Consider the following 12,500-nt stretch of genomic DNA (forward strand, 5'->3'; position numbering starts at 1 on the left):
TTCATTGTTTCTTTTTGTTTGATTATTTCTGGCTTTCTATTTTGCAGGTTTTGTCCTAAAATTCTTTTTAGTTCCTTTCTTTCGTTTGTTACAATGGGACATTGCTGTAAGTAGTGGTCAAAACTTTCTATTATGTTTGAACAATAACATGTCGCTTGTTGCAGTATTCCGAATCGTGTAAAGTAGAATGGAAATCTTCCATGTCCTGTTATTGCCTGTGATGTGTAGTAATTAGTTGGAAAATGTGGCGGAATGAAATTTGTATTTCTTATCCATGTAAATGTGTAGCTATGCTTGCCTTCTTTCTTCCATAATTCATTCCACTCGTCGTTTAACTTTTTCTTTAATTCTTTTGCTATAACTGTTTTCGTTATGGGAACAAATATTTCCTCTCCGTCTTTGCTCGCTTCTTTTGCGCATTCGTCGGCTAATGTGTTCCCTATATTCCCACTGTGTGCTTTTACGTAGGTCAGTTTAATATCTTTACTTTGTGTTTGGCTTAAGGTTTTCCTGATGTTACAAATAATTGGATTTAGGTTATCTGGATTTTTTATTGCCAGAAGTGCAGATTGGCTGTCTGTAAAAAGCTGGTATTTAACGAAAGCTTGTAGAGGCCAGATATGTTCTATTGCTTTCTGGATTGCAATGATCTCAGCCTCGTAATTACTGCTGTGTTCTGGAAGTTTATATTTTTTCACTGTTTGGATTTGGTTATCTTTGTTTAGTATTATAAATGCCGCTCCTGTTTCTTTTTCTTTCTTTGATCCGTCTGTGTATATTTTGAAGTCTGCTTCTTCCTCTGTTGTTCCAAAGGGTATGCTAACTTTATTTGCTGGATGATCTTGCCATTGGTCGTGTTTCTTCATTATTTCGTTTTCGGTGTATACTTTCTGTTGCCATGTGAAGTTCTTTCCTTTCTTAAGTATGTAGTGTAATTCGTTTTCTTTTTCGATTGTCAAATGGAGAGGTGGAATGTTTGCTAATATGTTGAGTGAAAGATTTGATGTTGTTTTGAATGATTTAGTTATTAATAATAAAGGTAATCTTTGGATTGATTTCAGTTTTTTAATAAAAATGGTTTTTCGGCTATACCATGCTGGGGAGGCGTATGTAACCATTCGTTCTATACCCCTTTTATATATTAACTGTAGTGTGTTTCTATTTGTATGTTTGTCGTCTTTTATTGTACGACTTAAATTATACGTGACTTCGTCTACTTTTCTTTTTAAGTATTTTAGATGTGGGAGGAATGTTAGTTTTGTGTCCAAGACCACCCCTAGAATTTTCATTTCGTTAACCATTTTGATTTTATCCTGTCCGATTTTTATTTGGGGTTGATGGCTAATGTACTGCTTTCCGATTATCATATATTCCGATTTTTCCTTATTCAGGGTTATTCCTTTTTGATGTGCCCACTGATTTATTAGTGTTAGTGCCTTCGTAGCTTTTTCCTCCACCTCTTTTCTTGAGCGGAACTTTATGTGTAACACCACGTCGTCCGCAAAGGCTTGGATGTGTACTCCTTCTTGAAGCTGAGTTTCTAATAGGTCGCCTATTGTTATATTCCAACAGAGTGGGCTTAAAGGTGACCCCTGTGGGGAACCTGAAGTTAGTGTTTTCTTAATTTTTACTCCATCTGTTTCATAGATTATTTTCCTGTTCCGTAGAATATTGTCCGCTAGTTTTATTAGGTTGTTGGGACACTTATATTCTTCTAATTTCTGAATAACTACTTCGGGTTTTATAGAATTGAATGCGTTTTTAATATCTAGTGCTATTAGCATGCTGTTTAGCTTATCAATTTTCGCTTGGTTTATTCGTTTGATTATTTCTTCCAATGCCGTGGTTGTTGATGTCCCATGGGTAAATCCAAATTGTTTTTTGTTAAAATGGTGATTTTTAAACAAGAAATAATAGATTCTATCTTTTATGAGCTTTTCTAATATTTTTCCCAAAATCGAGTTAATAGCTATTGGGCGATATTTGTTTTCCTCGGATTTGTCCTCTCCGTTCCCTTTTGGAATCAATATAATTTTAGATTCTTTCCATCTTTGAGGAAAATGTCCGTGCTTTAAGCATGCATTAAAAAGATTGACAAAGAAAGTCTTATGCCTTTCATACATCACTTGTATGAGGTTAGTTTTTAGGTTGTCTGGTCCGGGGGTTACATCTTTCCTCAGATTTTTTACTATCTGCGTTACTTCAATCTCTGTAAATGGGAGGTCATCACTGGGTAAATTTCTTTCTCTCATTTCTGCTCCCGATGTCCAATTTCCTCCCTGTTTGTTATTGTTTATTGTGTCGTTGCTTGATTGTATTTGACTGTGTCCTGGCTCGTCATTTTCCATGCAGTTAGGGTATAAATTTCCTAGAATGTGTTCTATTGTTTCCTGAAGAGTCTTTGTGACTTCTCCATTTTCTTTTGTGATGCTTCTAAACATAACCTTGGTTTTCATCTTATTTCGTGCAATTTTATACGGTAGGATGAATGGATTTTTCGTAGCCTTAGTACATAGAGTTTTCCAACTGTTGTTTTTAGCCTGTTCTATCATGTTGTTATACGTGTCATGTTCTTTATAGTATTCCTTTTTGTATTGTTCTCTGATATCCCCTTTCGCCTTTTGATACCTCCTTCGTAGTGCTCTGACTCTCTTCCTTTCAATTTCTAGGTCTCTTGACCACCAAGTATTCGGTTTTTGTTTAGAAGGTTTTTTCTTTTTACTGAATTCCTTCTTAAGTTTCTCGATTTTCTCGTGTAGCGTATTCACTATTTCTTCAATACTTTCCTTCGTGTTTATTTTCCCCTGGACTTCCTCAAACCAGGGATCAATTTGCAACTTTTCCATGACTTTTGTTTGCCCTTTTAACGTTAGGCCATATTCCTCTGGAAGTTCTTCATTTTTAATAACAACTTTAATGTATCTGTGATCGCTGTGATTATAGGTTTTAAGTACTTCCCAGCTTTTAATATCCTGGTTTAGGTTTGCGTCACATATGGTGAGGTCAATCCAACCCCTCGCCCTACTTGTTTTAAATGTCGGAGGTGATTCTTTGGCATTTAATAATGTCAGGTTGTGTAATACTGTGAATTCTAATACTTTTTCACCTTTCTCATCCGTCTCCGTGCTTCCCCAAATTTGATGTTTTGAGTTGAAGTCACCCATTATTATCGTGTTAATGTCTATAAATTTCTGTAAAATGTTTCCTATTGCTGACATTGCCAGCTCGACGTTTTCATTCGGAGGACAGTAGCAGTTGATAATTACCAATTCTCTTTCACCTTTATTTATCTTGACTGCTATTAGTTTTTGTTCTATAATAATTGGGAAAGCGGTTATATTTTCTTTGTGTATTATGATGGCTGTCTTCGGGTCTTTGTTGTTGGCTATAACTTTATGCTTTAGCGGAAACCCTATGATTTTGTTGTTGAGCGAATATGGTTCTTGGAGTACAGATATGTCGAATTCTTCTTCTTGTTGAAAATTGTTTAGTGACTGATTTGCCTTAAATGCCCTGCCTAAATTTACCTGTATTATTTGTATTTCAGTGCTATTCGCCATTGTGCCTGTGTGTTGGGTACTCTTAGTTTAGTCTAGCTAGAATTTTGCCTTTCTCGGCCTGTACCTTTGTTATGTATACCGGGCATTCCCTGGACATCATAGAATGATCTGTCTCCGTGCGACCCTCAGTCTCGCAGATGTTGCAGTGCGATTCTGCTTCACATTCTCTTTGGTAGTGACCTCGTTGGCCACAGTTAATGCAGCGCTGGGGGCCATCGCAATCGGGAGCAATGTGGCCGTGCATGGCGCATCTTGTGCATCTGGGCCAAAAGATGTCGTCAAAGATCGGGCATCGTGACCAGCCGATGTTCAGTGCAGTTCGGCTTCCGATTGCTTTGTTTGCACTTCGATTTAGGGCAAGAATCACTGTCTTGCCTCTCTTGCCCGGCCATGTCTTCTTTATTGTTATGTCTTCTGGCGAGCACACCAAACGGTTTTGCCTGATGATTCGGGCTGGGAGATTGACCTCGTCAATTTCATCCTCGAGTCCAATTATTTTCTTATGGATCCTGTTCTCCTTTGGGAGCTTGGCTTCAACATTTCTCAGTTCTCTGTCCTTCTGAATGAACTGGAGAATCTTAGCTGAGTCTTCTTTTGACTTCGTCATCACGACAATTCCCTCTCTCCCTGGCCGAATTGTTGCTTCTTGGATTCCCAGGTCGAGGGGATCCACCCGCTGCCTCAGAAGCGATGCGACCTCTTTTTTCTCCATTGTTCCGGAAGATACCACCAGAGCATAGGTTGGTCGGCTCTCGGTTGCGGGAGTGTTGCTCTGTGTTGGCTCTTCCCTTTGTTCGAGTAGTTCTTCTTGTCTTCTTTTCTCCAATTCTTCGATCCTGCCTTTTTGGAACGCAATCTGTTGGGCCTGTTCCATTAACAGGTTTTTCAATTTAGCTTGTTCGGAGATTATCGCTTCAATCTGCTGGGCTACCGCCTCGTCGCCGCCCGTCAATGTAGAGATTTTAATGAGAGCCCTCATAGTGTTCTTGTCTGCTTTGGAAAGTCTAGACAAAACTGTACCCTTTTCTCCGCGGCTGGTTGGGAGTGACGATTGTGAATTTCTGTCTTCGTCCCAGTTGTCTAGCGCTCCTTCGTTAGCAGCCGTTTGTGTTTGAGGGTGGACCTCTCCTCCTTCAGCTTCTTCGGTTTCGGTTCCTCGGCTGCCTCCCTCTACCTGGTCATTCTCGGTTGGGCTCCACCAATCTGTTTCAAGAGAAGCTTTGGCGGGCATCGCTCCTTGTGGTTCTTCTTTCTTTGCCTTCTCTTCTTTGTTGGTCACTTGTTTTTGTTCCACCCTCTTGGTCTTCTTCTTCTGTATCTTGTCTGTCTTCGCCCCTTGCGTGGGGTCTGTAATTGCAGAGTCGTCATTGCTTCCTGTGTTTTTTAGGACCTTTGACGTAGGCCCCACTGCTGGGTTTGCCGTTTGTAGAGGTCCTCTTCCCTCCAGTCCTTGTTTCTGGGTTTCCGTTCTCATCCCCTTGGGTTTCAACATCTTCTCCTAATCTCCACGCTGTGTTCCAAGAGAAGGGTTTGTGCCTTCGAAGCCGTTGTTTGCCGTCTGGAAGAAAGTTACTCCTTTTTAACTTGTTCTGGTATCGCCAGAGATGTTCCTCAACCTTGGTAGTAGAGGTTGCCGGTTTTAGGTGTTCTTGGCAGCGTAGAGGCGCCGCGCTTTTCCTGTCTCTGTTGGCGTTTTCCGCTAAACAGATAGATACCAGTTTTGTCTCTCTACGGGGATTCGTTCCGGAGTTATTCTACCTTTGGCGTGAAGTGTTCAATCAAAGATGGCCGCCTCTCATTTTGACGGGAATCCGAACTCAGAACATTCGGAAAATGTCAATTCCTGTCGTTTCGCCCCAGAACTACTAGCAAAAGCGTGTATCCAGTCTTCAAGCACTTCCAGAACTGCCGGCTCCAGAAAAGAACCGAAACCAGCCTCGGATTTGCTGTTTTTGTCTAACTGTAGAAAATGGTCAGGAAAGTTGAAATTCCTTGTTCTTTTGTGGCCCCCTTGAACTGAGAAGAATAATTCTGCTGTTCTGTGGCACCAGGACTTGGTTCCGAGCGTTTTCAGCAAGAATTTCCTAGTTCCGCCAAATTTGGTTTAATCCAGTTGCTCAACCTGGCCACAATGTGCAGGTTTTCAACCCTGGTAATAGGGGGGTTCCGGATTTTGGTGTTAGAGTTAACGTAGGAACACCGCGTTTTTTCCTATCACTATTAGCACTTTTTTCTGATCAAAATGATACCAGTTTTGTCTTCCTGCGACCTTTCGTTCCAAAGTTATTCCACTTTTGGCGAAAATGTGACCTCAATCCAATATGGCCGCGCCCATGTTTTGGCGGGAAACTGGACTCACTTCGGTCGGAAAACCGGCGATTTTCAGACGTTTCGCCCTAGATCCCCGCGCAAAACTGGCTGTCCTATCTTCGGATACTCCCCAGGACTCTCCCGGCACCGGAATTCAGCCGAAATCAGCCGCGGATTTGCTGTTATCGTCGAGTTTTGGGTGTTCCTTGTGTAATGGCCGCCAAGAGGCTGTTTACATCGATGAAAACTCGGATTTTTGGCGTTCCTTGGCCGATTTTCGTGCGGTTTTCGGCACCCGGGTGGTCTCGGTCACTTTATAGTAGAGGAGTGTGCAAAGGTTTTAGCGTACTCACTCTTTTTGTTGTCGAAAACCTTGAAAAACTCGCTCCTGTGAGAATGGCTGGCCGGATCCACTCGGGCCCCCTGGCGGCAGTAGTAGATAGGGACAAAAGTTATGTTGAGGCAGTGATAAAAGAACATAAAATAATGTGCCTCTGCCCGTGCCACCGTGGTATAACAGGCTTGAATCAATTAAAAATAAACGAATAGGGCTTCCGCCAAAAGAAAATTTTTGTTTTTAAAAGGAAAAAAAAAGAAAAAAAAAAGAAAAAATGTAATCTACCATCTAGAGTCACCCCAGCCACGGAAGCGGACCCAGACAGCAGGTGTTTATTTTTATGTTTAGTTCAATCTTGATACATGGTTACTTCTTTCTTCACATTTTGACATCTTGATGCGTGGTTCTTCTCATGGCTCTTGCTCCGCTGTACTCCTGCACGGCCTTTCTCCATCGGCTCTCTGTGTGTCTGCTGTTTGGCCGCGGTCTTCGTGCCCGAAACCTCGTTCTCGTCACCTGCTCCGCCGTATTCTGCGTGTCCTTCGCCCAGATTCATTCTCAGGTTGCTCCCTGAGATCCTGTTGTCTCCTGCGTCCTCAAAAAGACTTTTTTTACCACGAGCAGAGGCAGCAGGTGCTGCCTCTGCTTTATCCCCCCCTCCCCCTCCCCATTTAACACCGGATCTCACCACCCTTCCCTATGTCCCCCTCAAAGCTGTAGCCCTCACCTATTATTCATCTGCTTACCCTCCCATCCCACCCTTTGCTCCTAATGTGGTGTCGTTGTCGACCGAATGTGTGTGTAATGTTATCCTAATTTAGGTGGTGTTTTCTAGCTATGTGTGGGTAGGGTGCTCTTACCTGTCGTGGAAGCTCTAAGGTGAGATAGTTAGGATTTTAGGGCTGGTGGGACCTGTTTCGTTACCTCTTTTGTGTGGGTTTTGTTTGTTTTGTTCCTGCCATGTATGTTGATTTGCTTGCCGGCCAATCGGTTCTGTTACTCGAACTTGGTTGATATTCTATGATCTTGCTTCAGTAGTTCTTTTTTTTTCTCTTGTCTTTTCTTTATTGTTTGTTCATGTTCCTGCTCTTTTCCTCTTTCCCTTTCCTATTCGTCTGTGATTCCGTTCACTAGCGGCAAACTCCTATAATGTAGAATATTGTGTGGCGTTCAGTTGCGCGGCTGCTCTATCTTTTAATTGTGTCGCCCCTTTATATTTTCCTGGTTTTCCCCTTCGCCCTAATCTCTGTTGGCCTCACAATTCCTGAAGTGATTCTTTGTGTTTGAATTTGGTGCTCACTGGGAGAGAAATGTTTATGGTTGAAGTTGAATTGGGGTAATTTAAATGTTTGTTATTTCAGTGCCTCCGTGGCCCAAACATGCCAGCCGGGGGTGAGTGCACGACTCTCCTCCTGAGTACCTTTGATTGTGCCGTGTTGTTCCTTTTTTTTCCTGCTGATGCTCCTTCGTGGAGATTGCGTGGGTCTGGGATCTTGGCTTGGGACATAATGTCCTTGATCGACCGACGACCCCGCTCGTGGGAGCGTGGGTCTGGGATCCTAGGTAGGGTTCGGTGCCCGTGATCTACCAACAACCCCGCTTATTGGTGAAGTTCGGGTCTGGGATCTATTGGTGGTCTCTTTGGTCCAGATGGGACATAATGTCCTTGATCGACCTGCCACCCTGCACTTGAAAGCGTGGGTCTGGGATCCTAGGTGGGGTTCGGTGCCCATGATCAACCAACAACCCCGCTTATTGGTGAAGTTCGGGTCTGGGATCTATTGGTGAACTCTTTGGTTCAGATCTACCAACAACCCATTGCGGTGATAAAGGAACGTGGCACTTGATGTTTTCCGTGTCAAGAAGTATACCATGGTGCGAATCCATGTAAATTCGTGCAGTGATTGCCCCTCCCAACGACGAAATTAAGCCACGGAGGGGAGTTATTTAGTTGGGTTTGTTGTGAGAGAATTTCCTTATTTTTATTTTTTTTTCTTTTTTTTTCTCATGACTCATATTTTCATTTTTCCAGTCCCAATGAGCACTGATGCATGGTTATGCTTGTACAATTTTTTCGTTTATTTTCTGAACTATTTCCTCTATCACTTCAACGCTTTCTTTGTCCCCAATCATCTCCAGTTTGGAGTTAGATGGTTTGGTGTATTTTTGTTTCAATTTTTTAATTTCCTTGGCTGTTAATTTGCATAAGTCTAAGTAGTGGTCGAATGATGGTGCTTCAACTCCGCACACACATTGCTCATGGTCTGTTATGGCAAATCGCTTGAAATAAAAGGGGAATCGGCCATGTCCTGTAACTGCCTGTACTAACCAGTAATTCGGTGGGAAAGATGTTGGGATGAGTTGTGTGTTCTTTATCCATTGATAAGTGTATGAATCTTTGCCTTGCAGATTCCAGTATTTATTCCATTCATGCCTGCCTTGTTTTCGAAGTTCATTTTTGATGAATGATATTGACATTGGAACTGAGTATTCTTCGCCCTCTTTGGTCGCCTCCTTAGCCAATTGGTCGGCAAGCTCGTTACCTGTAGTTCCCATGTGAGCCGGCGTATATACAAGTCTTACTTTAATATTTTCTAATTGGTTTAGTTGTTGTCTAATTTTATGAACGAATGGGTTCGTGTTATTTGGGTTTTTGAGAGCTTCTAGTGTTGATAAACTGTCTGTTACTATCTGGTATGTATGAATTTGGCTCATTGTGCCCATTTCTTTTATGGCTTCATAGATAGCTACAGTCTCAGCTTCGAAATTGTTTGAGTGCTCTGGAAGTTTCATTTGTTTGTATTTTATTGTTCTGCCCAACTTGTCTATGATGACGAAGGCTGCGCCAATTTTGTTTTCCATAGCCGATCCGTCGGTATAGAAGCTGTAGTCGGTTGCCTCGATTGACTTTGAGTAGTCATATTTTTTCTTTTTTGCTGGGTGTGTTTGGAATGGCCGAATCTTGGTGGCGATATCTTCTTTCCCGAAAGCCTGACCATTAAACACGAATGTTCCGTCTCCATGAATGATGTTAAAAATTGTGTTTTCTCTTTCTATTGTTATGTGTACCGGGGGAATGTTGCAGACAATATTTAGAGCTGCGTTCGATACTGTATGAAAAGATTTAGCAATTTTTGACAAGGGGATTCTCTGAATTGCCTTCAGTCTATTTATCTTCTCTGTGTTATTTTTGTTCCGTGCGGATATTGCCGGGTACCATATTGGAGAGCCATATACTATCATGCGTTCGATTCCCCGTAAGTAGATTTGTCGGAGGTGTTTTGGTGTCATGCCCCAGTTCATTCCTGTAAAATGTGCCAGACCAGACGTGATCCTTTGGATTCTTTGCTTCACCATTTTTAAATGTGGTATAAACGAAAGTTTGCTGTCGAATATCACCCCCAAAATTTTCGTTTGTTGGACTCTCTTAATTGAAATGCCATTAATTTTAATGACTGGAGATCTATTCTTGTACGCGGCCCCTAGGTTGATGAATTCACATTTCTCCAGGCTGAAGTTCAGCTCATTCCGGGTGCTCCATTCGTGTATGATCGTCAGTGCCTTCGCCGCCTCCGCTTCTAGTTTGGCTCTACTTTTACCCCTAACCACTAGTGTTAAATCATCCGCGAATGCTTGTATTGTGGTAGTTTCTGGCATTACTGCCACTAACAATTCGGAAACAATTACATTCCATAGAAACGGACTTAAGGGGGAGCCTTGTGGTGCTCCTTTGTTTAGCTTTAGCTGTATTTTGTTTTTCCCCAGTTCATAACTGATTGATCTATCTTCTAGCATGTGCAATACCAATTGACTCAGATCCTTGGGTATTTCTAAATCCCTAAATCTTTTTTTTACTCTATCGACAATTATATTTCCAAATGCGTTGGTTATGTCTAATGAAATTACTATGATGTTGTCTTTGTTTTCAAGGGAATGTACTATGTCCCGTTTTAGTTTATACAGTGCGGTGATGGCCGATTTGCCATTTGTAAATCCAAATTGATTGTCCGGGAAGAGATTATTTGTTTCAAAGTAATAATAGAGACGATGATATAGCAGCTTTTCGAAGATTTTCCCGAGTATAGAATTTATGGCAATGGGTCTAAATTTGTGTGCTGCCTGCGGGCTGTGTTCTCTGCTTTTGGGGATTAGAATGACTTTTGATGTTTTCCAGGCAGAAGGGAAATGTCCGAATTGGAGTGCTGCATTGAATATCTTAATAAAGAATTGCTTGTGCGCGTGGTAGAGTGATTGCATAAATCCGGTATTTATCTGGTCGGGTCCTGGGCTGATCTTCCTTCTAATATTATTTATAACGTGGTCGACTTCCAGTTCGGTTAGTTCAATAATCTCCCTTGCGTCGTCTTCTGTTTCCTTATGGATGCTGTCGTTTTGCATTGTTTCCGAGGTGGTAGCTTCAGTTCCGTAGAGGTTTTGCAATATATATCGAACGGTTTCCTCTTTGGTCTTTGTTTCTTCTCCATTTTCTTTTATGAGACTCTGGAAGACTACCTCTCTTTTTATTTTATCAGCCGCTATTTTGTATGGAAGGGAGAAGGGGTTCTTGTCCTGCTTACTGCAATAATCCTTCCAGGATTTATTCTTGGCGTCCTGTATTTCTTTCTGATATTGTTTGAGTCCTTCGAGGTAAAGTGATTTAAAGTGACTCCTCAGGTCATCGGTGCATCTTTGGTATCGCCTTCGCATCGCTCGTACTTTTTTCCTTTGAATTTCTAACTCTGGCTTCCACCACGGCTTTTGTTTTTGATCTACTTTCTTCACGTTCTTTGCAAATTTCTTTTTTAAGTCTTCTATTTTTTTGTAAAACTGGGTCACTATAATTTCTAGTTGGTTCTTGTTTTCTATTTTTCTTTGTGCCGTATCCTTGATCCATAAGTCTCGACATAATGCGTCCAATACCTTCTTTTCGCCCATTTTGGTAAGACGTTTCTCTTTTGTGCTGGTGATCTCAAAAAATTCCACTTTGATGTACCGGTGATCGCTGCCGCTTTCCTCGTCCATCACCTCCCAAGTTCTTAATTGTCTGAGCAATGGCGTGGAACAAATTGTGAGATCTATCCAGCTCCTTCCGTTTTTTGTTTGAAAAGTTGGCTGGGACTGGGGATCATTGAGCACATTGAGGTCGTGGCGGTTTACAAATTCTGCTAATTCCAAACCTCTCTTGTCTGTTACCTCTCCTCCCCATATTGTGTTTTTAGAATTAAAGTCACCTACCAGGAGTACATTTTCTCCTGGCTGGATTTGTCTTAGGAATTGTTCAATTTCTAGTATTAGAGGTAGTGTATCTGTCTGTGGTGGGAAGTAACAGTTTATTGTTATTAACTCTACGTTGTTCCAGGTTAGCTTAACAATTATCATTGTTTGTGTTGTTCTCATAGGAAATATTTCGATGTTTTCATTATGTATTATTGTTGCGGTTTTTGGATTGTCGCTGCCCTGTATAATTCGAGTTTTTAATGGGAAACCTATTACTTTGTTTTTTAAAAAGTATGGTTCTTGTAAAAAAGAGATGTCTTGTTTGTGATCTAAGTGAGTGACGTTAATGTTCTTTGTTGCTTGGAATGAGCGGCCTAGGTTTATTTGAAGTATGCTCAGTGATTGCGTACTGTTCATGTTGTTTGTGTTCTCCTTTCCCCTTTCCCCTTTCTCTTACTTATCGGTTTTAGGACCTTCTTCTCTGGTTTGTATTTCGGTTAAGCCTTTATACCTTTATAGATGGGCTATTATTTCTCTGGTCCGTCTTGCCTGTGCCTCTTTAAACACCGGGCAGTCCAGGCTCAAGAACGAGTGGTCTCTGTTCGCAAGGGGGAGTTCGCGTTCACAGGCACAGCAGTTTTTCTCTGTGCTCTTGCACTGCCTGAGATGGTGTGCCCCCCCGCAGTCAGTGCACCTTGGCTGCCCCCTGCAGAACTTCTCGACGTGCCCGGCCTGAGCGCAATTTTTACAGCGTGGGATGAATGTGTTGTCGAAGAAGCGACAGCGGGTCCACTTGATGTTGAGGTGTGACCGCCCCTTCAACGCTTCGCTGGCTCGCACAGTGATATCGAAGCACTTGGTTATTCCCGCCCTTCCCTTCCATGACTTGGTGAGGACAAAGTCATCTGAAGTGCATCGCAGATCATTTTGGGTTATCAAGCACGCCTTGATTTCTTCGTCTGATAATTCCTCACTAATTCCGACTACTTTTATCTGCGGTAGCCGCTTTCTTGCCTGCGTCACCTCAATTGCTTTCCCAGTGGCTTCATTACTTTGCAGTTCCTTCTGGAGCGAGG

The sequence above is a fragment of the Rhipicephalus microplus genome, unplaced genomic scaffold (genome assembly GCF_043290135.1).
Source record: "Rhipicephalus microplus isolate Deutch F79 unplaced genomic scaffold, USDA_Rmic scaffold_874, whole genome shotgun sequence".
In the NCBI taxonomy this organism is placed as follows: domain Eukaryota; kingdom Metazoa; phylum Arthropoda; class Arachnida; order Ixodida; family Ixodidae; genus Rhipicephalus; species Rhipicephalus microplus.